Here is a 26883-nt window from a genome sequence, read left to right on the forward strand (position 1 = left end):
TGCATTGTATTGTTATTATAATTGTTTATACAATTGTATCCATATGTAAAATGTAATGCCTGTGTTCTATTATAATGTCATTTTTCTTGAATAGGTTGATTTTTTGTAAAATAATAATAATAAAGTGAATTATAGCATTAAAGTATTGTACTATTTGTTTATTAGCAGTCAGTTTAGTTCTTTTTAATTAGAGGTGTAAACCTACACTGCTCTCAAAGTTTGGTTTGGTTTGATTATAATTATCATGCCATTCGGTTGAATTCAATATCTCTGTGCTTCAACAATGCTTTCCATAAACGTGGAGGAAAAAACTCGCTCTGCAGACATGCACATGTCTGTTTCCAGAAGTATCCTTGTAACAGCCGAGAGGAGAGGAATCGTCATGCCAGGAGGTCAAAGGTCCACAATGAGAGAGAGAGAAATGTGAAGTTTACTGACATTTTCTCTATAACAGTAATACAGGGCTTCTGCTGTAACTTCAGTGTCAGTAAAAGACTATCCAGCAAACACACATGCTGTGAATTGTGCAGTCTCTGCATTTTTAAGTAGTTTTAAGCTACCGCAAAATAGAGCATTTGTGATAAATGACGTCAGTACTTAATAAAGGTTATGATTATTACTGAACGGATACCAAATTGTCCATGTCTGCATCGCAGAGCACCAAAGAAAAAAATCATTTTGACACCCTTGTTTTTTATATATTTCAACTTATTGAAATAATATTATTAAATAAACTTAAAATAATTATCTACTAATTTCAATACTTCTTTTATTTCATCGATTTTATTCTTGTTTATATGTCATATATTTATTTTCATCATGATTTATGTCTTATTTTAAATGTATAAAATAAATTGAATAAATATATTTTGTTTTATTTTTTCATGTTTTATTTATTGCAGTTTTAGTGATTTCATGTATTTATGTTAAATTTATTATCTCCAATGAAACATTTATAATTTAATTTAATGCAGAGTTTAATATTTTTTTTCAATTTAAAAAAATCACTTCTTGTGTAAAACTACAACTTCAGATAGTCATTCGCTTTCCTTTGGCTTAGTCTCTATTTCAGTGGTCGCCAGGGTGGAATGAAACCCCACACAAAAAAAGGCAACTGGCTCAGCTGGGATCAAACCAGCAACCTTCTTGCTGTGAGGTGAAAGTGCTAACCACTGAGCCACCGTGCTGCCAACTTCAGTTATATTAGGTCATTTTGTCTGTAGCTTGATTTTTTGTCAAAAACCACCAGACTTCTCCAAAGTACCTCCCCAGTTATCCTACTTTTTAAACAAAACTAACATGGACACAACCCAATCATCAAATCATTCAGTTACTCAACAAATAAGTTGCTTAATTTACTTTTTCCCCACAAAGTCCACCAAAGGAAAAAAAAAAAAAAAGACTTTCTGAATTGCAAACAAAACTACAAATGTGGGTCATTTCCACTTTTCTCCAACTAGTTTGCCGTGCATCAGCTTCTCTACTCAACTCTCGGTCACTTTGCTCTCTGAAAGACCTTTTCAACACCACAGGTAGCTGATTTGTATTCTTGTATTTACATTCTATTTTAATTGACGTTCAAGCCCATGGCGGACAGACATAATTAAATGATAACAACCCCTAAAATTCTCCTGCTTCTTTCAAAAGTGAAAGAGAAAGATTTGGGCTGAAAGCGTGAGATGTTGGAGCTCATTGTGGCCAACAGGACAGCCGAGAAAATTACAAGCATTCATGGCGTCTTCGTAGCTGCTCTCGGATCAGTCAGTCAAGGGTGGACTTTCAATGGCGGCAAACGTTCGTCATAATGAGCCCCAAATTAGCTTGTATTTCTCATCTCGGCGAGCCTGTGGATGTTTGGATGCGCTGTTCAATGACTGAAGGTTTTGTCGACAGCCTCTCGCCGCGCGTGTTAGCAGAACGCTGAGAGTCAGCAGAAAACCTTTTGACATGCCGCCGCGGATCATTCAAGCGCCCACTGAGTCGTGGTTTTATCTTCTTCTGGCAAGCAGTCGTTTTGCTTTTTTTCCCCTTCTCCCTCCTCTATCCTTTAACGTTGCCTCCTCCTGTCTCGCCAGACGTAAGGCTCTTCGCTGAGCTTTGGTGAAGGCAGCAGTTTTTTTCCTGGAAGCTGTGAGCCGTACGCCGCAAACTGTCAGTCCCCATTTGTGCAGCGCCGAGAAGTGCAAATGTAGGGGTTTATTTGCCTTTTGTCTTTTCTGACAGCTTACATGAGCAACAAAGACCTGGCATCAAAACCCCTTGCGCTCAGAGGGCACGCACTTAATGTGTGTGTTTCCAAAAAAACTCATCTGTTGATGAAAACAAACCCCAAAAATTGGTCTATAGAAATTCTTGGCCACACTTTATTTGAATGCACAAATCATGCTAGTAGCAAGCCATTAACTAAGACAATTAGAGCTCAATAAACTATAGTAAATGGTGTGGATTGTTACTTTATCAACAAAACAGTATTACACTGAAAAGGAAAATAAAACAATATGGGAAGCCATTTTAACCTCTAATCTAATCTAATTTAAGAACTTTAAAAAAATGAATGAATAAATGAATAAATGGGTAAATGAATGAATGAATGAACGAATGAATAAATGAATGAATGAATGAATTTACCAGAGATGGGTTGCGGTTGGAAGGGGATCCACTGTGTAAAAAAATTCTGGTTGGCGATTCATTCCGCTGTGGCGCCCCCGGATTAATAAAGGGTCTAAGCCGACAAGAAATTGAATGAATGAATAAATGAATGAATGGATAGATGAACAAATTAATGGGTGAATGAGTGAACAAATGGGAAGATGAATGAATTAATAATTGAATGAATGAATGAATGAATGATTGATTGATTGATTGAATGAATGAATGAATGAATGAATGAATGAATGAATGAATGAATGAATGAATGAATGAATGAATGAATGAAAGGGTAGATGAATGAATGAATGAATGAATGAATGAATGAATGAATAGATGGACGAATGAGTAGATAAATGAATGGATAGATGAATGAATGGGTAGATGGATGAATGGGTAGATGAATGAATGAATGAATGAATGAATGAATAAATAGATAAATAGGCAGATTAATAAATGAATGAATGAATGAATGAATGAATGAATGAATGAATGAATGAATGAATGAATGAATGGGTAGATGAATGAATGAATGAATGAATGAATAGATGGACAAATGAGTAGATAAATGAATGGATAGATGAATTAATGGGTAGATGGATGAATGATTGAATAAATAAATGAATGAATGAATGAATAAATGAATGAATGAATAAATGAATGAATGAACGAATGAACGAATGAATGAATGAATGAATGAATGAATGAATGAATGAATGAATGAATGAATGAATGAATGAATGAGTAGATGGAGGAATGACTAAATGAATGTATAGGTAGGTGGATGGAAGAATGAATGAATGAATGGATGAATGAATGAATGAATGAATGAATGAATGAATGAATGAAAACAACTTGCCAAAATCAGCTTAAAACAGATGTTTGTGCCTTTCTAAACAGGTTCTGAAATCTTGTATTATAGAGCTTCTCGTGAAGAATTGCCTCTTTATGTTAAGCTGCAGTAAAAATCTCACATTATTTAGGGTTTCTGTCCTGTAACCTCTGTGACCTTCCTCTTTCTCACTCTCCTTCCTCTAGTTTTAATATCTGCTTCCCCGACAGCAGCGGCAATGAAAAAATTATTTCCTTTTCAAATCAATCATAGGCATGAGTCTCTTATCAGACTGACCTGCTTCCATAAAAATGCTCCTCTGCACTGCGCTTGTACTCAGAATCCAATTTCTATGCATTTTCTTGTTTACAGAAGATCATTTGTGTTGGATTTGATTTGCCCTCTGAGTTGGCTACAGTACTGTATATGTTTGAATGTGTGTATGTGCACAGGTACATTTAATAATAATAATAATAATAATAATAACAACTACTACTACTATCCCCATGTTGGTGTGGATTTTCCCAGTACTGGATTGCAGCTAGAGGGGCATTCGCTGTGTAAAACATATGCTAAATAAGTTGGCGGTTCATTCTGCTCTGGCGACCCCTGATGAGTAAAGGGACTAAATTAATGAATGAATTATTATTTGTTAAACCTCATTTCAGTGTCTGTTTTTAGTAGTACTGAGATAATTGTTTAGGTTTTATTATTATTTTAGTTTAGATTTTATTGTTATATATTCTGTATTCAATTTTTTATTATTATTATTATTATTATTATTATTATTATCATCATCATTATTATTATTATTAACTCATTTTCTTGTCGGTTAGTCACTTAGTCCAGGGTCGCCACAGCGGAATGAACCGCCAACTTATCCAGCACGTTTTCATGCAGCGGATGCCCTTCCAGCCGCAACCCATCTCTGGGAAACATCCACACGCCACATCTGGAGCTTATCCAACAAAATAATTTATGATACCAATTTAAAAACTAGAAAACACAAATGTTTATGTTATAGAAAATTATTAAATGAAAATAAAAAAAGAGGAAAAATCAAGAGAAGCAAAAAAGAAAAGAAAAATGTTGTTGCTATTTTGTAGGTTGTAGTTTATTTTCTCAATATTTAGCTTGAATTTAATAGTATTCTTACAATGTCTAAATTTATTTGGTGACTAAAATATTATTTTAATAAATATATGTGTTTAATAAATCAGTTTTGTTTAAATGCACCAAAATACATTGCCTATATTCACTGAGAAATGGAAAAAATATAAATTTTCTAAATGGGGTGTACTGAATTATGCTGAGCACTGTACAGTATCATGGCAAACCATTTACTTAGAATGTTTATGATATTTATCTGACATAAATGATAAATGTATGCAATACTGTATACTTTATAGTGGTGGGCCGTTATCGCATTAACGAGCTCTGTTAATCTATTCTCAAAGTTGGGTTAGGAGCTGGGTCTAAAGCTGTGGTCCTTTACTGACAGCCGTGCCGCGCGTGTGGATCTTGTCAGAAAATATGGCGAAAAGTCCTACATGACGGTAATAGTTTGATCGCTGTGTTTACTTCAATAATGCCATTAATATCTGCATACTCCACATGTTTTAATTCCATTTCTGTTTAGTTCAGTTATGACTTTAGTCGGATTAAGGTGATCAAAAAATGGCTGTTTGGAGCTTATGTAGGCCTACAGTTCAACATGAATAAACAGTAAACACAAGCACATCTTATTGAACATCATTTAGAACAGTTCCTCAAGCAGTTTGTGATGCATTTTGGAAACAGGAGATGAGCCCCTGGTCTAATGCGCCACCTGGCTTGAGAAACCCTTTCTCAAAGACTTACTATTTGGGTAGTTTACATATTCTGAATGCCCTTGGCAGAATTCAAATGAGCCACTTTTATCTAGATTAATCTATTAATTGCAAGATTATTCTAGATTAATCTTGATTAAAAAATGTAATATATGCCCACCTATAATATTTCATATTCTGAATTTAATTCATTTATTTATTCATTTATTTATTATTTATACATTTTTATTTAACTATATTGTCAATCTATGTCAAAACTGTGCTTAAGAAACATAAATGCAAACTTGGTCAAACTGGATTTCTAAAACACCAGACATAAATGATTCATCCCTCAATATCAAAATGATGTTTGGTCATTTAAACATCTTTATAAGCCATAGAAGCCCATCGTCTCTCATTCTGAGTCTATCAGATTTGATTAATTCTGACGTCCATTTTTATATCAAAGTTTTATTTGTGGCCAGCTCAGTATAAACATCAGCACTCAGACCTCTAGAAGAAATGAGGACATTAAGCAGAGCACATTAAGCCTGGATGTGGACAGAGGAGTGTGATGGAGGGAGGAATTAAGCCAGGAAAGTCTGTCACTTCAGACTGAGAGAAACCTGATCAGCGGGAGCAGAACACAGACTAATGATGGAGGAAACTACGAGACAGCTGCCCTTTACTGTGATTTCACTGCTACAATGCAGACTTTTAGCTACTGACGTTTCTTATTAATAACACTTATTACACATATTATTATGATTATGTTAATGACTATGATTATTATTTGTAGTTGTTATTAAATTATAATTATTAGTGATATGGTCAATAATTATAGTTATTATAATTATACTTATAATAATAATGATATTATTATTTTTGTTATTATTATTATTATTATTATTATTATTATTATTATTATTATTAATAATAATAATAATAATAATAATAATAATAATAATAATAATAATAATAATAATAATAATATTATTATTATTATTATTATTATTATTATTATTATTATAGTAGTAGTAGTTGCTGTTGTTTTATTATTATTTATTTATTTTATTTTTATTGTTAATTAAAATTTGTAATTTATTTTATTTATTGTTAATAATAATAATAATAATAATAATAATAATAATAATAATAATAATAATAACAATTGCTATTATTATTAGAAACTATTAATTATTAATATTGCTATTATTATTATTATTATTATTATTCATATTATTATTCATATTAATATTATTATTATTATTTTTTTTTAAATTAGTATTATTAAGTAGTAGTATGTAGTATTTATTTATTTAGGAAATTAGTTAATTAGTTTTGTAAAATATTATTTAGACAACAATTAATTTCTCAGTATCGGTTTTATGTGGTTTGGGCTTAAGCAAAATGTTATTAATTGTTTCATCCTATAAATATCTAATAACATTTCTTACACATTTCAAATAATAACATTTAGTCATTCAGAGCATGTCCGAAGTAACAACTAACCGAATAGCAAACTATTTTATTTGTAGTGTTAGAAAATCAGGGTTAGTCCCCCAAAGATTTTTATTTTTTTTATGTTTTTGAATATTGCTGCAGTTATCAGTGACATTTGCTCTATCGGAAATCATTATACTATGCTGTTTTGTTTAGCATTTCATGATCAATAAAGTTAAAATCGAGATTTAGAGATTGTTTGACAAACATAAAGCTGAAATGTTATAAAAATAGACCTTGTGAGAAGATCTAAAAAGATATAGCGACTTCTATTGAATATATAATTTTCCATTCTTTTTTTAAAAAGTGAACTTCTTAAATTAAAGTCTCCTCTTCTTACATTCTGTTCTGTTCCGTTTTTCAGTATGGGTCGATTCTACAAGGTCAGCAGCGTTGCCGTGAATTTGTTCAGCAAAGAATTGAATGTTTTTTTCAGAAATATCAGCATTAGTTTTCTAAGAAGCACGCAGTTGCATAACCTTGAGCACAAGGCATGTAGTTTAATGTTAAATCCAACTATATAACAGCCATGTCTGATATACCTTTCTGAAGGCATAGTAACATTCTAACATGTTTTTAAATATAACCTTTTAGCTTATGACTGCATTGTGCAATTAATAATACTTAAAACTCGCCCCAAAATGAGAATGTACTCAACATTAACCAGTTCAAAATCTTTAGGTGTTTCTTTTTTCTGTTGAACTCAAAGGAAGATATTTGTAGAAAGTTGAAATATTGTAGAAATTGATATCCGGAGTAGGAAAAAAGTACTTTGGGAGACATTTTTGGTTGAAGCATTCATTTAAAATGCATTAAAAAGGATAGTTTACCCAGATAATTGTGTTTACTCACTATTTGTTTTGTGATATGTTCAAAAATAATTAAGTGCTTTTTACAATGTGCTTTCAATTACAAAAAGCTAGTTTTAAAGACATGGGTTACAGTCTCAAAAAGGACTACAAAAACAGATCAGAAAAAATAATAAGAAGAAATAAGAAATAGATAAACAAATACAAACTTGTATAAAACAAGAATAAAAAATAAAATAAAATAAACAAACAAACAGACGGACGGACGGACGGACGAATGGATGGATGGAAAAAATAATCGATCAAAATAAAAAAGAAACAAATTACCATCTCTAAGCAGTATTGGTCCCTAAGTAGTCGCACAGAAAAATGATAGATATTTCACATAAATATTTTTAAATATACTCCCATTATACGTACCCCAAGTGGTTATAAACTTTCAGTTCAACACAAAAGATATTATATGCATAAAATATTTTGAAGAATGCTGAAAACCTGTAACCATTGACTTCCATAGTAAATTTTCCCTACAATGGAAGTCAATGGTTTCCCATTTTCAGATTTCATCAAAATAGCTTCAAAGGTACCCCTATGTTAACAGTGTCCAGAAGTGTCGTCAACTTCCAGAAGTGTCGTCAACAGGGATGCCTATGCATATTTCAACAAGACAATGCAAAACCCCATTCTGCACACATTCCAAGGTCCTGGCTGTGGAGGAATAGAATGTAGCTAATTGACTGGACTTTCTGCAGTCCCGACCTGTCTCTAAGAGAGAATGTGTCGCACATTTTGCTCATTGCTAACCAAAATACATTGAAAAAATTATTTATTGATGAATCATTGAGTTTACTTATTTTTTTTTAAGTTAAGTGGTTGTAAACAATTTGTTTATGCTGAATTTAAACAAATAAATTAAGTTGAACATTACTAAATTTAAATTGTTTGTTCAAATTCAACACAAATAAATTGTTTGCAACAATTTTGCAGACATTTTTTCAGTGGACTTGCTTGCAGAAAGAAAGGGACCTGAAATATATCATCACTTGGAGTCTTCAGTCCCTAAATGTGTTTTAAAGAAGGCAGTTTTGGAACAAGTAAAAGAGTAAATGAAGACTAAATGTTCAGTTTTTGAGCAAACCATCCTTTCAAAACTCAAAAAGAAGAAGAAAAAAGAAATAAAACATATCATTCTGAACTCAAAATGGCACCTGTTTCATAGACTGCCACATGTTTTTCTCTCTTCAACACACACAAGCGTATGAAGATCGATCGCACTTGTAAAACAGGTAAAACGAGCAAAGAAGCAAAAAAAAAAAAATTGTTGATGCCAAAAAATTGATGGAGTGAACAAAACAGAGGGATTGTTTGGCATTAGAGGACGAGGGGGAAACAGTAAGAGAGGAATTTGAAAGAAACTGAGTTTGACATGCCTCATTTCCTGAGCCTGTTTGTGTCTGCGCTAATAGGTCCCGCAGAAATGCAGCGGCCATCATGTGAATTGTAAGGGCCCGGGCAGAAGAGGGCTCGAAAAGAAGAGCAGAAGAAAAAAAAAATATCCAAAGTACCTGACAAACCATTTCTTCTCCGTTCATGTAGGGGCTGACATAAAATTGTGCTGGAGGAACAGACAAACAGATGCTCCAGCCTTTAGCCGGGTTCATTAGACGGTCTGTGGAGAATCAGAAATCGTCAGGCATGGATATTTTTTGTTTTCAGGCTGCAGATCATGTCTGGAGTGCAAAACAGACATTGTTGTTCAGTTACAGGCTTGACATACGAAGATCCAGTGAGTTTTTGCACAACAACACAAAACTGAAAGTGACCTTTACCATCTGACCATATGCTTACTGTGTTTGTGCTGATAACTGGCGGCTCAGCACAGAGGTCCTCATCTCTCTTTGAACTGCTTCCTCTTTGAATCTCTTCTTCCTATCTGTGACCTTTATATCTGTCCTTTATATCCCTGCCTGACTCCACCTCCTGTTTCTAATTCGTCCTTCTTTAATGTTCGACTCCTCCCACTCACATGACTCCACCCACTCACGCCTCACCTTTACTTTACTCTATTAATCCAAACATTCTTCGTTTTATCACTGGCTGCATCTTAAAAAAGCCTACTATCTGACTTCAAATCCATAAAATAATAATAATAAAGTGTTGATTAATAAAGGGACTAAGCCGAAAAGAAAATGAATGAATGAATGAACTAATTAAATATTAACCCTCTCAAGGCAGGCGTTGCTGATTTGCAACAGTTAAAAGCATAGATTTTGCCTGTTTCTAAAATTTAATTTGAGCCTGAAAGGGTTAATCTTAGTTAGGATATTGTTTTTTTTCATGTATTAATAAATAGCCTACTATAAATTAAAACCAATTAAGTATGCTAAATGTTTTGTTTTCACAAGCTTTGGAAACGTAACGTAAATTCTACTTTTAGATAAAAAGTCTATAGCTTTCATCGTGAGCCACGGCTACGTTCAAAATGGTATACTTGTTTTCAAAGTGCACTTGAGGAGAAAGCAATTGTCAATATGATGATCTCTAAAACTGAACTGTTATAATACTTTGAAAACGACAAAGCAACAAGCTATGTTTGTACCAACAGACCTTACATGCAACCTTGGTTGGCTAATGATGGTTTTTGGAAATGCACCACAATTTATATTGCACCCTCTGGTCGATTTATTTGAGAAGAGGATGCACCAGAGACATTTGTTATCATCAATAAGCATACACAACTGCTTCTGGTGGATTTGCAAACACAGAAACTGCAAGCAGACGTGCCCAAGGTTACATATTTCGATGTTCCCAGAAATGTAGACCTGTGTACGTATCCGCAATAAGCATTAATTAATCAACATTCTGCACATCATCACTCATCATGTTCATTCATTTTCTTGTCGGCTTAGTCCCTTTATTAATCTGGGGTCGCCACAGCGGAATGAATCGCCAACTTATCCAGCAAGTTTTTACACAGCGGATGCCCTTCCAGCTGCAACCCATCTCTGGGAAACATCCACACACACATTCAAACACTACAGACAATTTAGCCTACCCAATTGACCTGTACCGCATGTCTTTGAACTGTGGGGAACACCGGAGCACCCGGAGGAAACCCACGCGAAGGCAGGGAGAACATGCAAACTCCACACAGAAACGCCAACTGAGCCGAGGTTCGAACCAGAACTCAAAACATACACCATTTATTGCTATTATTACTATTTAGAATACACGTCTATTTTGAACGGCAGCTCATAGTCAAATGCTTTTGCTAAAAAGGAAATCCTCTCCTTCATAAATGTAGAAATAATACATCAAAAATTGGCAAATTGTCCTGTCAAAATTAATCACGGCTTTACAGCGTATATTTGTATTGTGTTAGTTCTGAGCACTTTTGTGTTTCTTGTAAGCCATGACACATTCAGTGTGTCTCTCTCCCTTCTTTTTTACCAAGTAATTTTCATAATCTCTGTTTTTGAGTCAACATTTTTTTTTTCAGTGTGTAATTTGTTGAAGACATTGTGGCCAGGACAGAGTCTCTTCTGTTTAAAAAGCCTCACATTTCGGGTCATGAATAAACATGTTAGTCACACAAAACTGACCTGGAAAATTAAGAGAAAATCTCCAGCTCTTCTGTAAAAGAATTAATTACATACATGTGAAATGGGCCATGCAAATAAAACTTCTTAATGTGCAAATGTGTTTTTTAGACATCAATGCAGAAATAGCCTCAAACGGCACAGACGCTGCATCATTATGGCTCACAGATGACAACAAAGGACCATCTCTGAATATTCATAGCCCACCATCTCACTTCCAATTCATCACTCACGAGTTTTTTGGGAAGATAAGGCAATAATGTGTGTCATTTCAAGTGTTTGCTTGTTAGTTAGTTTGTTTGTGTTTATTTATTAAAATTTTTTTTATTTATTTTACCAGCGACCTTCTTGCTGTGAGGCTAACCATTGCACCTTTATTTTATTCTTTATTATTTTTCCTTTTATTTCATTTTATTTTATTTTTATTTTATTTTATTTGTTATTTCATGAGAATTAATCAGTTTATTCAAAATATTTGTTTATTGATTTATTTATTTTTTATTTATTTACTTATTTTTTATTTTACCAGTGACCTTCTTGCTGTGAGGCGACGGTGCTAACCACTGCGCCACCATGCCGCCATTATTTATTTTATTTTATTTCATTTTTTAAATTTAAGTTATTATTTTATTTCATTTTTCATTTTATTTATTTTTTTTATTTTTATTTCATGACAATTAATCATCTTATTTCAAGCATTTTGTTTATCTTTTTAGTTATTTATTCATATATATATTTTTTCTTTTTCCAATGACCTTCTGGCTGTGAGGCGACAATGCTAACCACTGTGCCGCTTTTTATTTTATTTTATTTTATTTTATTTTATTTTATTTTATTTTATTTTATTTTATTTTATTTTATTTTATTTTATTTAATTTTATTTATTTTTTAAGTTTTGTTCATTTATTTATTGATTGATTTAATACATTTTACTAATTTCATTGTTTTTATTTATTACTTACTTCATGAGATTAAATCACCTGCTCTAATTACCAATTTATTATAAAAAAATAAAATATCATTGTATATACAGTATACATTTTTCAAATAAACTGAACAAGAAATCTACTTAAATGGTATACTAGTTAATATTTGTTAAAATAAATATTTATTAAATTTTATTTATTTGATTTAATATTTATTTATTTTTAAAGGTAAATATTTATTTGTGATTATAATTATTTTGATCCTTATTTGATCAATTATAAGTATGTGAACTGTAAGAGAAAACCTTACACAATGCAATTCTGTAAGAGAAACAGAGCCAAGCACTAATTTAAAAAATGTAATTAATGAAAAATTTAATTTAATGTCAAGATTAAAGTCATTATGTAATAAATCTTGTTACACTTTCAGGAACAAAACTTTAAATTAAATGTTGAGAATAAATCCATTAAATGTCAAGATTAAAGTCGTTTCGCAAAAAAAAAAAAAAAAAACATTAAATCTTGAGGAAAAAACTTAATTTAAAATGAAATAAACTTATTAAGTTTCAAAAGTAAGGTTATAAATAATAAAAATGACTCATTAAATTTGAGAAAAAGTAATTATTTTGATTGAAATAAACTCATTAAATTTAGACATCCATATTCTGTATGTGTTTCAATGAATTTAGACCTAATTCATACTGTACAAACCAATTGTTGAATAACTACTTTGTTTACCATGTGCGCAATAATAGTGCTAACATGATAATTCCACCAAATATTCACTTCTTAGAATTTCTTGAAAACATTGGTACTTTACAGTCTAAATATAAACATAAACACATCTGTAAGATAACATAAATGAAATATGCAAAACATACCAAATTATTGATATACATAACATAATATGCCTGTTATGATTATGAGTGAGCTAGCGGACCTAACAGACTACACATTTGCCATTTATGGACTACAAGATCCAGTCATGCACCACATACACACACCTGGTTCCTGTTCATGACTGATTGCATACACACAGCCGAAGGATCGTTACAAACTGATTACATGAACTTTAAATATAGCGCGCACACACACTTCATTGCTGAGTCTGGATTAACCGTGTGACATTACAATGCGGTTTCCTATGTCTTGTTTTGCCGTTTTTGGACCCTTGCTTTGTTTGTCTGTTTATCCCTGTCTACTGCCTGCCTTCTGATCATCTGCCTGTGTATCTGACTACAACTCTGGATTGCCTGTATACATCAGTTTGCCCCTGTGTTGACCACTGGTTACCTGACCTCTCTAATAAACCTGCATTTGGATTGGCACCCTGTTGTCAGCGTCAGCATCACGTTACAAAACCAAATCAAACACAAACAAAATAATTAAACAGCCAGGAAGAAATGTCATTATCCGTTTACAAAATAAAACAACACAACTATGCATACACACACACACACACACACACACACACACACACACACACACACACACACACACACACACACACACACACACACACACACACACACGTGATACAGTCCTCTTGCTGCTTGTTCACACTACTTATTCAAAATGAGTTCTTAAGGTTTTTTTGGGACAACTGAAATGTTTTATGTTCAATCCACTTTATGTAACTTAATTGATTTGTGTTGGGACAACATGAAGGAATTCTGCGGAACCCAGCATTATTTTTATAGTATATACTAATGAAACCTATGTTTTGTGTGTGTGTGTGGCTGTCTATGTGTGTGCGTTCTGTCTATTCAGAGCCTCAACATGAACTACTTTCTCATCCATGATTCTGACCCAGTTTCTGTGAGCTGTGGTCCTGTACAACAACAACAACACAACACTCAGTAAAGAACAGCTCTATTAATGCGAGTCTAAATAAACATTTCAAGTTACAGTTGATTTTTTTTTGCTTCCACTTCACATATGCCTGACAGTTAGAGCCATTCAGCTGTGTGTGTGTGTGTGTGTGTGTGTGTGTGTGTTTGTTTTTTCAGACGTTTCTCTTTCCCCTTCTAGCTTAACAGAAATTCCAGCCACTTCTATTCTATCATTCTCTATCAGTGTACGCCTTATACCTGCTGTGTCATTATTGAATTTGCCCCGGAGCAGAATGCGCTATCACGTTCTGTCATGAAACATCTGTTCACATCTCCTTTTTTCCTTTTTCACTGTTATCAGGTCAACATGGAAAAAAAACAGCAGATGCAGTTTAGCTCACAAAGCAAATAACAAAAACTTTGAAAGGATTCTCCTGAACAAAGACATGATGATAGGAATAGACCACTTTAGACACAATGTTAAAGCATACATATCTTTTTTTATCGATTAACCACTTTCTTTGAAAGGCTGATGTTCATTAAACTTAGATGTGTTTTATTATACTCCCTAACAAGTTGTGTTTTTTGATGACTGAATAATATGTATGATAAAATCTAGAAAAACTAGGACTGGACTAACTAAACACAAGCACACACAGACACACTTGTACAGCTCTCTTTACGGGGACTTCCCATAGATGTAATGATGTTTATACTGTACAGACAGTATATTCTACCTAATCCTCAAAGTAAAAAAAAAATCTCTATTTTTACATTTTTAAATACTACATTCTGTCTGATTTATAAGCTTTTTTTCCTCATGAGAACTAAACAAATAAATTAACTGGTACTGCTATACTTGTGGGGACATTTGATACAGAACATTTGATATTTGATAGCAATACAAAGTACACACACAGAGAGCCACATTTTCCTTTAAATTTGTTAAAAGAGAGTTGTTTTATTTAAGTAAAATCAACTAGTCACTTTGAAGCAACTGTTTTACTCGATTTTTATATATAAGAAAAGTATTTTGAACTTATCTCTTTCAAGAAAAAAAAAAAAAGTGAGAAAACGCCTTAAACTCAAGCCAACTATACAGAAAAAAAATTATGAAAATAATTCTAAATACTTTTGTGATTTATGAGCTGTTTTCCTGATGGGAGCAAAACTACTGGTATTGCTGTACTTATGGGGGCGTTGGATTCCCATATTAATATCAACAGAAAGCACCCCCCCCCCCACACACACACACACAGAGAGCCACATTTTCCTCAAAGGTGTTCAAGGAGAGTTTTTTGTTTAAGTTAGCTCAACTAATGGCTAATAGAGAGGTTTTTTAATTTTTCATTCATTCATTCATTCATTCATTTATTCATTTTCTTTTCGACTTAGTCCCTTTATTAATTTGGGATCGCCACAGCGAAATGAACTTATCCAGTATGTTTTGCGCAGTGAATGCTCTGCCAGCTGCAACCCATCACTGGGAAACATCTATACACACTCATACACTATGGACAATTTAGCCAACCTAATTAACCTATACTACATGTTTTTGGACATGTGGGAGAAGCCGGAGCACTCAGAGGAAACCCACGGGGACACGGGGAGAGCATGCAAACTCCACACAGAATTTAATGAAAAATTCATGAGTACATTTAGAATTACTGGAATATACATATTTCAAATTAGATAAAATGCACATATTTATTCAATTAAAACATAAAAAAAATAAAAATAAAAATAAATAAATAAATAGCAAACAAGCAGTTATCAGGGCAAGCAGGGTTTTTGTAAAAATATAGAATTTATCCTTATAAACATACCTGAATAAATAAATAAGTAAATACATAAACTAACAAATAAATTAACTAATTAATAAATGACTAAATAAATAAATAATTAATTAAATAAATAAATAAATGAATGAATAAATAAATAAATAAATAAATGAATGAATAAATGAATGAATGAATAAATGAATAACTAAATGAATGAATGAATGAATGAATGAATGAATGAATGAGTAAATAAATGAATTAATGACTAGATGAATAAATAAATGAATGTATGAATAAATAAATAAATAAATAAATAAATACTTAATAAATAAATGACTGGCTGAATGAATGAATTAAGAAATAAATAAATGAATGGAAAAATTAATAAAAAATTAATAAATAAACAAATAAATAAATAAGCAAATAAATAAATTATTAAAAATAAATAAATGAATAAATAAACAAATAAATAAATTTTATGAATAAATTAAGAAAAATAATTAATGAATGAATAAATAAATGACTCAATCAACAAATAAAAAAATAAATTAATGAATTAATGAATGAATAAATTAATTTAAAAAATGAATGAAAAAATAAATAAATAAATGATCGAATATGACTGAATGAATAAAAAAATAACTGAAGGAACAAACAAATGCATAAATGAATGAATGAATGAATGAATGAATGAATGAATGACTGAATGAATGAATGAATGAATAGACGAACAAATGAATGAATGAATGAATGAATGAATGAATGAATGAATGAATGAAAAGAATGATTGTATTAATGAAAGAAAGAAGAAAGAAAGAAAGAAAGAACTGACTGAATGAATTAATAATTAAATGAATAAGTGAATGAATGAATGACTAAATAAATAAATGTAACAATTCCCCCTAAACTCTGGCGTTAAGCAAACCTACATGCTGTGTTTTAAAAGACAGTGCTTCCCAACAACCTGTATTTGTTGCTAATTGCAGGCATATGCGTAACAAAAGTAGAAAATAATTCACCTGCTTAATTAAAAGCCCGAGTAAACCTCACTAACACGAAGCACTAATGTGCCAGACAGCAGGCGATTAGAGGCGGTAGGTGACAGAATCATACTAAGAAGATTAATTCATTTTCCGTTTCCATGTAAAAACAGGGCTCGCTAGAATAAAAATGAGCTTAATCTAAAACCATGGCTGGTAACTCTCGCACTAATAAACAGGAAATTCTTGCAAAAACTCCATTAATGCGAACAATTCAAAGGCATAAAGGGCGGTCCGGTGGGGCACACTCGAATATGAAACAACCCTACACAACGGTTATCAAAGCCACGCGGGATTAATTAAAAAACACAACAAAGCAAAGGCACGGCAGTACAATCGAGAGGACAAAATCACATGCATGAATGTTTTTCCACATAGGACTATTGAGTCAAATGCAAATGAGCGCATTATAAAAGGAAAAGATAATGCGCTGGTGTGCGGTCTGACAACTCGGCTGATTACAAAAGGACAAGAAAAACTAATGTTTACAATAAAAGTAACACTTTCCTCCTAATTGTTCTTTCCCATGCACAGGCACAAATAAACACACATTACGCATTTCTAATATACATGGCTGCTATTATGCGTGTAGTGTGTTATGTAGCGGTTTGTAAATGCGAAAGGTCTGCAAAGATCAAAGTGCAGGAGTCACACTGACATAAATGAAATGAGTTGTCAATAATTTCAGACTTTCTGTACAAACCTACAGACTTTGCCGCAATTTTACAGCTAATTACTGCAAAAACATCCAGTAAAGTACCACAGACATTCTTTACAGTTTACTACTGTAATATGCACTGCATTGTGGTCATTTTAAAACTTTTAGACTAACTTGCTGCATATTAGAATTTGCAGTATTCTACTGTATTCAAAGCATTTTGTACAGACCAAATGAAACAGTTAACGAAACAATTAGTCACATGTCTGAAATTTAGTGCTAAATACTACAAATAAAGGTTTTCTACTGCTAGTGAAAAAGTGTAATTACAGTAAAACTACTGTAAAAATGTGTCATGCTGTAAAATTGAACACTTTAGCATAAAAAGTTACAGTAAGGCTATTTAGTGTAAAAAATAAAATTGCGATAGGGCCCCGCTACTGTAAAACACATTTACAGGTTAGTTACTGTAAAGAAGCACTTGTGGTAACTTACTGGCCACAGTGCTGCCAGTAAGTTACTGCAAAAACACAATAAAACGTCTAACAGTGTATTTAGTTTTGTGATAAATGTGCATTATGTCAGTCTACACAGTAGGTCTTCATATGTTTTGACCCTTAAATACTGTCGCTTTAGCTGAGACTGGATAAGTTTGGTTTATAACTTGGTGGGTAACAGGATGTGTTTTTTTTTTTTCTTCTTCTTCATTAGTGTCACTAGTAGACATGGAAGACAGTTTGCCGTTCACACTTCCCATTTAAATTTCTTATGTCTCTTTTGTCCACCATCAAACACTTTTGTCCACTTTTGAAGGGTCTATAGGCATGCTTCCTTATAAAATAAAATAAAATAAAATAAAATAAAATAAAATAAAATAAAATAAATAAAATTAAAAAAAAAATAAAATAAAAACAAAACAAAACAAAATTAAATAAAATAAAAATAAATAAAAATAAATAAATGTGAAGGGTCAGCAATGACCCTTTTTTTTTTATCTAGTTCTTTCAAGCTTATAATTCAACAAAGCTTCCAGCATGAAATAAAATAAAGTAATAAAACTAATAAGAAACCTTGAGAATAATATAACGGGGATACTTTAACACAGACATATGTATAGGACAGGAATACGTACATTCAAGGAGCAAACCTAGCAGGACTGCACAAGACAAATGTGCTACATTTTCTCCTATAACAATTTAATCTGCAGAGACTGCAAGGAAGCAATTTGTAGGTTGATTCGTGAGAAGTGAAACAACTGTGGGCGATTTTCACTGTAAAGTGAGCAACACTATGCCCTGTTCACTCCGAAGGGCAAAACACTTGAAGTCAGCAGGGCATTACTGTTTCGGTGTGCGTTCGGTGCATACACAAAACCATATGGCACTACAACTTTATTTCACATCTGAATGTTACCTGAATAACAGAAATAGATTGGATTTAAAACGTTCTTCTTGAGTTTTTCATTATACATTTATTTTGACTTGTGTTGGGTCTCATGGCGAGTTTGTTAAAAAACAAACAAACCTGGGCTGAGAAAAATACAGCTCTTTTTCAGTTCATCTATCTTTAAGGCCAATGAAACTTTAAACTTGAATGCCTTTTAAACTTAACTCTTTTTAAAACTTTTAAACCAACAGTTTAAAGTTGTTCTAGGTCGAGGGTGTCCTAAAAGTTCACAAATCAAACAGAGTACAACACATCATAAAGTACATACACTTGCCAAGACAAACAAACAAACAAGCAGCACACTCCACCTGAAACACTTCCCATAATCCGAAGCCTAAATAAGCAACAACATATAACCAAAAGTACAAACAATTTGATATGCAAATAAATAATAAACATTTAATTTAATTTAATTTGGAGCCAAATTTATTAACATTCGCTAGTTGTTTCCAAAAGAGAAAATAAATTAGCCCTGAAATATAATATAATATAATATAATATAATATAATATAATATAATATAATATAATATAATATAATATAATATAATATAATATAAATATAATATAATATAAATGTATAATAAATTAATTTAAATTAATAAAAATAAATCTTATTTAACCAACATCTTTTTAACAGTTTAGTGTACATAAAAATCTGAATTTAAAATCATGTGATTCTGGGATTTTAATATGGACCAAATTCACTATTTGAATATATGAAATGAAGAACTAACAAAGTTCTGAAGGTTAAAATATATCCAACCAGCCACTAGCACTTATCCAGGATCATATCATCTTAATGGCTTTATTACCACCACGCACTGACCATCGCAATTACACTTCAAGAAATTACACTAACAATAAAAGTGTTTTTCATTAAGTGATGCATTTTTATTTCATCCGAGCACTGTTTATTCCTTAAGGCTAGACAATCTAGTCACATCCAAATGCTAATTTCCATTCGGAACTGCTAATGGTGCAGAAATAAACTTTGCTTTTTCTTTTATAAAAAGCTTTAAAACATTTCTGAGACTGGTTGCTAGAAAGTTCTGCATTCATCCGTTTCCTTCATTCTTGGCTGTCGGCTTTAGTTATATTTGTGCGTTCCATTCACATTATAAGGAAAGGCAAAGGTTGGTCCTCGCAGTGGCCTGTCATTAGACTCACAAAGAGCCAGTATTCACGCTGCTTCCCCTGCAGTCAAAAAGCACTCAATGCAGTCGCTCAGGAAATGCCTGACCCGCCGCTCAGATATTGCTTTTGGAGAGACCAGGTTATTGCAGCCCCATTCTGTGGATTAAGTGGGTCTGGGTCTAAGTTACTAAAGCCTCCTCCTGGGGGTGTGACCCATGGGGCCACCCAATTTGTGCGTAGAGTTAAAAAGCAAAGAAAGAGAGCAAAAGCAAGAACAAGTGGCAAGCTAAGAGCGAAATAAGGAAAGAAATTGTAAGAAACGTCCGGCTTTTTAATCCATGCAGAGTAACAAGAATGGATAGTTACCATGGAAATAAAAGTCTTTGCAGTCCCACTTTATATTAAGTGGCCTTAAATAATATGTACTTACACGGAAACTAATCATTTGTTACAATGTATTGTGTAAACAAGTTTTGCATTGTACTTTTATGAAATAACATTGTTATTAATTTCTATGAATACATTTAAATGACACTGTTGACCAATTCCTTAGACCTTAATCAATCCCTAAACCTACCCATACCACCAAACCAATCCCTAACACTACCTTCATTAGCATTAGAAGTGTTCTGCAATACATTATGAACACAGTAAGTACATTACATTTCTTTTTTTTCTTCTTTTTTTTGGGATGTAAATACATGTAGTTAAGGCTATTTAATTTAAAGTTAGACTGACTTTGCTAAAACACAAAGTTTAGTGATGTGAAATCAAGCTTAATGTATTTTTGTGCTGTATTCTTATGGGCACAATTGGTTTTTAATACAGAAACTGAGCACATTTTGAAGACTTTCAAAAGTGCCTTCGCATTGAGTAACAGAAAAATGAATGATTATTTTTTTTCTTTTCAGTCCAATTATAACAATCCAGTCCAATTACAAGGGTGTGACCCATGGGGCCAACCTATTTCTGCAGGAAGTAGATTTAAAAAGCAAAGGAAAAGAGCAAAAGTAAGAACAAGTGGCAAGCTAGGAGTGAAACAAAGAATGGAATTGTAAGAAACGTCTGGCTTTTTAATCCATGCAGAGTAACAAGACTCAATAATTACCATGGAAATAGAAGACTATGCTTAAAAAAATAAATAAATAAAAAAGTTTAGTTTGCTAAAATCAGGCTCGATGTATTTACATTTATTTATATATATATATATATATATATATATATATATATATATATATATATATATATATATATATATATATATATATATATTTTTTTTTTTTTTTTTTTTTTTTTTTGCTGTATGCTGTATTCTTATGAGGACAATTCATTTTACAAACAATATTCAAGTTGAAGTCAAAATTAGCACTCATGCATTTTTTTTTTCATATATTTCCCAAATGATGTTCAACAGAGCAGGAAATTTTTCAAAGTATTCCCTATAATATTTTTTCTTCTGGAGGAAGTCTTACATGATTTATTTGGGCTAGAAGGAAAGGAGTTTTAAATGTTTTAAATATAATTTTAAGCAATATTTTTAGATTGTCTATAAAACAACAACATCATTATTTAATGACTTGCCTATTTACCTTAGTTTGCCTAATAAACCTAGTTAAGCATTTTAATGTCACTTTAAGCTGACTACTAGTGACTTGAAAAATAACTAGTCAAATATTATGTACTGTCATGATCGCAAGATAAAATAAATCAGTTATTGTCAATGATTTATTAAAACGGTTATGTTTAGAAACGTGTTAAAAAATTTTCTTTCTGTTAAGCAGAAATTGGGGGAAAAAACTAAACAGGGGGGCTAAAAATTCTGACTTCAACTGTAAATACAGCCACTGAGCAACTTAAAAACTCTTATGGGTTTCAAAATTGCTTTTGCATTGAGTAACAGAAAAAAATTAATGGTTATTCCAATCCAATTATTACAAAGTCCAAAATCTCGTTGCCATCATGCTGTTCTAAACTCATAGGACTTTCATTCTTCTGTGAAACATGAAATTGGTGCAAAATTGAATTGGAAGTTGTAGCCATTGGGGAAGCCAGCTCTTTTATTATCATTAAATGCAATAGTTCAGAATCAGTTGTGGGAGGTAATAGAGTGAATTATCCAGTCACATGACTTGCTGACCTGCTCCTTTTATGTATAACACTTTTGCACATATTCAGAAATTGTATGCACATCTCTTTAATCAGAAATTTTCCTTTGGCTTTGTCTCTTTATTTATCAAGACTCACCACCACTAATTAAATCGCCACCTATTCCAATATACCTTTTATGGAGTGGAAGCCCTGCAACCTATTACTGGGAAACACCCATAGCCATCCGCGCGCACACACATACAATACAGCCAATTTAGTTTATTCAATTCACCTATTGCGGATGTGTTTGGACTGTGGGGGAAACTGGAGCACCCGGAGGAAACCCACACAGGGAGAACATGCCAACTCCACACAAAAATGCCACATGGCCCAGCAGAGGCTTGAACCAGCAACCTTCTTGCTGTGAAGTGAGAGTGCTAACCCCTGAGCCACTGTGTCACCATTTCAACCTATTTTTTAATAATAATAGTTTTAATTATTTTTAACAAATTTCTAATAACTAATTTTTTTTGTCTTTGTCATTATGACAGTACATAATATTTTACTAGATATTTTCCAAGCATTAACTATTGAACTATTGAATTATTGTGCAATTTAAAGGCTTGACTAGACAATGAATGCTTAATTAATGTTTAATAATAAATAATAATTAATAATAAGTCAAGTGATTAGACAACAGTGATTTGTCCAGTTGCCAACAAGAAAACAATCCTAGAGGAGCCAATAATGTTGATTTTATTTGAAAATGAACAGTACGGGGCATTATGATGCCGTTTCTTTTCAGCGGACTTGACCACTTGAGAGTTGACCGTGACAACGGGGTACGAGTCTGCCAAAGAATGGTTCCAGAAAGTGGGTGAAACTAAACAAAAGCAAAAAAAAAAGTAATAATAAATAAATAATTAAAAAGAATTAATAAACAAGTAAATAACAGAGTAAAAATGTGGTAAACTCTGAAAATGTGGTAACAATCTGGCTGCCGTGAGGGCTTTTTTTTTCTGGATTGCTTTTGAAAACACTATTGGTTGGGTTTAGGGAAGTTGATCGGTGGGTCAATCAGTGCTTTTTAAAAACATTAAAGGGTCACAAAACACCAAAACACATGTTTTGAGCTGTTGACAGTCGTATATGTGTCCCACACTGCTAAAAACACTATTAGGACACCTATATTTCACTAAAAAGTGTAAATTGGTTGTTTTTGCGTTATTTCAAGCAAATTCATACTTCCGGTTTGTAACGAATTTTTGAAGCTGCGTCACGGCTATGTCATAATAACGTGTATTCCAGCGTGCAGACTGGACGTCTGTGCCAGAGTGAGTCTTATTACGTCTTACAGTGTGTTGCATTAATGCATGAGTAAAGCTTGGTTCAAACCAATCAGCGCCCTCTATTGTGCAACCTCATTAATATTCATTACTGTCACAGTGTTGAGACGACAGAGACGCCACGTTGTGTTGGCAAAACGTAAAAAAAGCGTGAAGTGTTGCTTTTATAGTTTGCTGCCGTTAAGATTTGTTTTCATTTTCTCTCTGTGAGAGCTCAGCTGGATCACGTGTGGATTAACAGTGTACGCGACGCTCGACAACAATAACTTACGTGTTTAAGGAGGAACATTGTTTACCTGAGAGCTGTTCTCATCTTCAAATGCTGAGATCCGGATTCGCTTGTAGTCTTCTCTTAATAAAGAAGCGGCTCTAGTTGCTGGTGATTGTCCTGTCTCTACCGATTTGGTAAGTAAGCGACCAGTGCTCTTTGTTTATTCAGTTCGTATTTTATTCGTATCGAACAAACTATTGCACCGAGTGTAAACAAGTTAGCTCTACAACCAAACTATAACCTCGTGTAGGATTTTGTGACCGGAATAACACACGCGGCTTTCTGACGCTACCTGCCGTGTGCATCTAAGTTTCCGGGAAATGCTGAGTTTTTTTTCTCTCATTCGCCGTGCGGTATCCAACATTGCATGAAACATACACGCTTAGAGCTGTTCCTTGAATCAAATATCTCGTTTGTGGCGAGGGACATGAATGAATTCCCTGAATGAAAGAGCCAAACTGCAGTTAAAGTCCACCATTTAATAATTTGGCAAATAATTTGACTACAGATGTCCATGTAAACAGTCCCTTTCTCCCCTGTTAGGTGTGTGTTTTGACTCTGAAATTCAGCGCACCCAAATAGACACTCCCACACCAAGCCTCTTTTCTTCCTCCGACACTCCCCCCTAAACAGAGCTGGACACGCCCACTTTTCTGACTTTTTCCAAAGTAGAGGTGTGAAAACACCCTGCTGAAACAAGGGGGTTTCATGGCCCTTTAAGGGTTGGGTTTAGAGAAGGGTGTTGGTAGGATTATTGGTCAGCAGCCTGGTGGATTTATGAGAGAACAGCAGGTTTGAGTGGCATTCGCGAAACAAAAGCTGAAAAAAAAAAAAAAACGAAAAAAAAATTATAATACGTACCTACTGGGTTGTATTTGCCGCTCTCCAGAAATGTATATAGGGGTACGTAATAGAATGAGCAAAGATTGAAAATAGCCCTCTCAAAAAATACTATTCTTTTTTTTAATATTTAAAAACATTATTTATTTATTTAAATTATTTTATTATTTATTCTAATAATTATTGTTATTTCCATTTCACAGGACGGCAAATTACTTTGTCTTCAGCTGTGTATCTTGCAGTTTAAACCAGATTTACATACAAAATTTGCACACTTTGCACACTTTGTAAATTGTGTGAACAGTTTCTACACACAACTTGTAGGCAAAACGTAAAAATATTGCTAGAAACCAGCCATTTTGCATTCTACACATAGAAAAGTCTTTTCTTTCAAATGGAGATCAAACTAGGCCTGGATTTCCAAAGTTTGCACGGCAACAAATATGTGACCATTTATTACACAAAAAGCTTTTCACACTTTGCCCTCAAAATACAGTTGGACAGGCACAAGACCCCTTTTTCAGAGATAATGAACCAATGAGTGAAATGCTATCCTTCAGCAAAACACAATTTACAGCAGATGGTTGAATTTCGAGTGAATCTCGGAGTGGAGCTTCAAAGGCTGCCACTGAGTGTTCTTTATCCCCTCAGGCTTTGATTTTGAGTAGTTTTCTTTATACAGCTCTTGATTACATGAGCCTTGATCACACTTTATAACGTCAAGCAGCGAAATGGCTTGGATATTGCAGGGAGATTGAGGGAGTGACTTGACTCTGGGCCACAGAGTAGCACTTTTGAGGGGTTTTTATTGGCCCGGGCCGCTTCTCCATTTGCCATAATGGGACATGAATTTGGCTTCCTTTTGTGAAGTTCATGTTCCATTGCACTCAGTGTGATTCAAGTGCATTGATTCGCTTGCTCTGTTACCGGAAAGTGAGAAAAGCTTATTACGGCTTGTTTTGTCAGTTGTTTTTTTTTTTTTTTGGTTCTTCGTGAACTTCAGAATCAACAATGATGCTCACAAGCTGCAAAACGGCACACGAAGAAGCATAAAAGTGAACAAAATAACTATAAGATGATTGTAAAAGAACACGGCTTACAAAAACTGAACAAAAACTTTCATTTTAGTTGAGTCACTCACACTTTTTTAACACAAAAACAACTTTTTTCATCAACATCAGATAAAATCAGATATTTCAGACTTAATCCTGTTGCTTCAGAAGATTAAAATGGTAGTGCATGCATTATATGCTCAAAAAGATACTTTATTATTGATACTGTATAGCACAACACGACTTAAATAAATAAATAAATAAATATAATAATACTTTTCAATAAATAAATAAATAAATAAAGGATAATGTACAGTAATTATCATGAACTAGTTATCGACAATGCCTTTAACTTTGTGAAACACCACAACATAATATATATTTTTAAAAATGATATAATACATAAAAAAAAAAAAAAACAGACCCAAAAACACTTATTGGATAAAACTATTTGTTGTTGTTGTTGTTGTTGGTATTATTATTATTATTATTATTAATAATATTATTATTATTATTATTTTTATTATTATTATTATTATTATTGTTATTGTTATTAATTTTCAACTTTTACTAACATTTACTATTTGATATTTTAACATTTATGTACCTCATTCATAATAATAATAATACTAATACTAATAATAATACAATCAAATAAAAATAAATTATAAATAATAATAATAATAATTATTATTATTATTATTATTATTATTATTATTATTATTATTATTATTATTATAGCAAACAACTCTGCAAGTGCCTTTAGGTATGTTTTTAGTAATTATTATTATTATTACTAATATTAATTTTATCATTATTATTATTATTATTAACATTTGAACTTTTACTAACATTTACTATTATAAAAGTATTTCATGCACCTAACTAACAAAAACAACAACAACAACAACAACAACAACAACAATATTATTATTATTATTATTATTATTATTATTATTATTATTATTATTATTATCATTATTATTATTATTATTATTATTATGGTGCCATATTATATTGAATGATTCGGTCAATTATGCAACCTAAAAAGTATAATTTGACTACTAAATGTATTATATCTCCCTTGCCTCTTTGTCTGGAGCCATGTTCCCATTTATTTATTTATTTTCTGTTTCAGCATCTGTTCCCACTTACAACTGCATGGCATGTGCTCCACGAAGAAAGTGGAAGCACACATCAGTCATCAAACAGCGCTCTGGCCTCCTCTCCATTTGCCATAATGGTTCATGGATTTGGCATCTTTTGTGAAG

The 26883-nt window shown here is 32.5% G+C and overlaps 2 long non-coding RNA genes across 13 annotated transcripts in view; both read right to left on the minus strand.

Annotated features, from left to right (window-relative positions):
* Positions 1-26883, minus strand: part of LOC137495912 (uncharacterized) — a 461128-nt gene that overhangs the window by 370243 nt on the left and 64002 nt on the right. The gene's annotated exons all lie outside the window — the stretch shown is intronic.
* On the minus strand, positions 782-9328 carry LOC147843326 (uncharacterized). Its single transcript, XR_015493118.1, has 3 exons — positions 9164-9328; positions 2629-2722; positions 782-2309 (listed from the first exon to the last, which is right to left on the minus strand). It is a non-coding gene; the product is annotated as an uncharacterized LOC147843326 (long non-coding RNA).

This window comes from Danio rerio, chromosome 6, assembly GCF_052040795.2.
Source record: "Danio rerio strain M-AB ecotype USA chromosome 6, GRCz13ab, whole genome shotgun sequence".
Taxonomy (NCBI): Eukaryota; Metazoa; Chordata; class Actinopteri; order Cypriniformes; family Danionidae; genus Danio; species Danio rerio.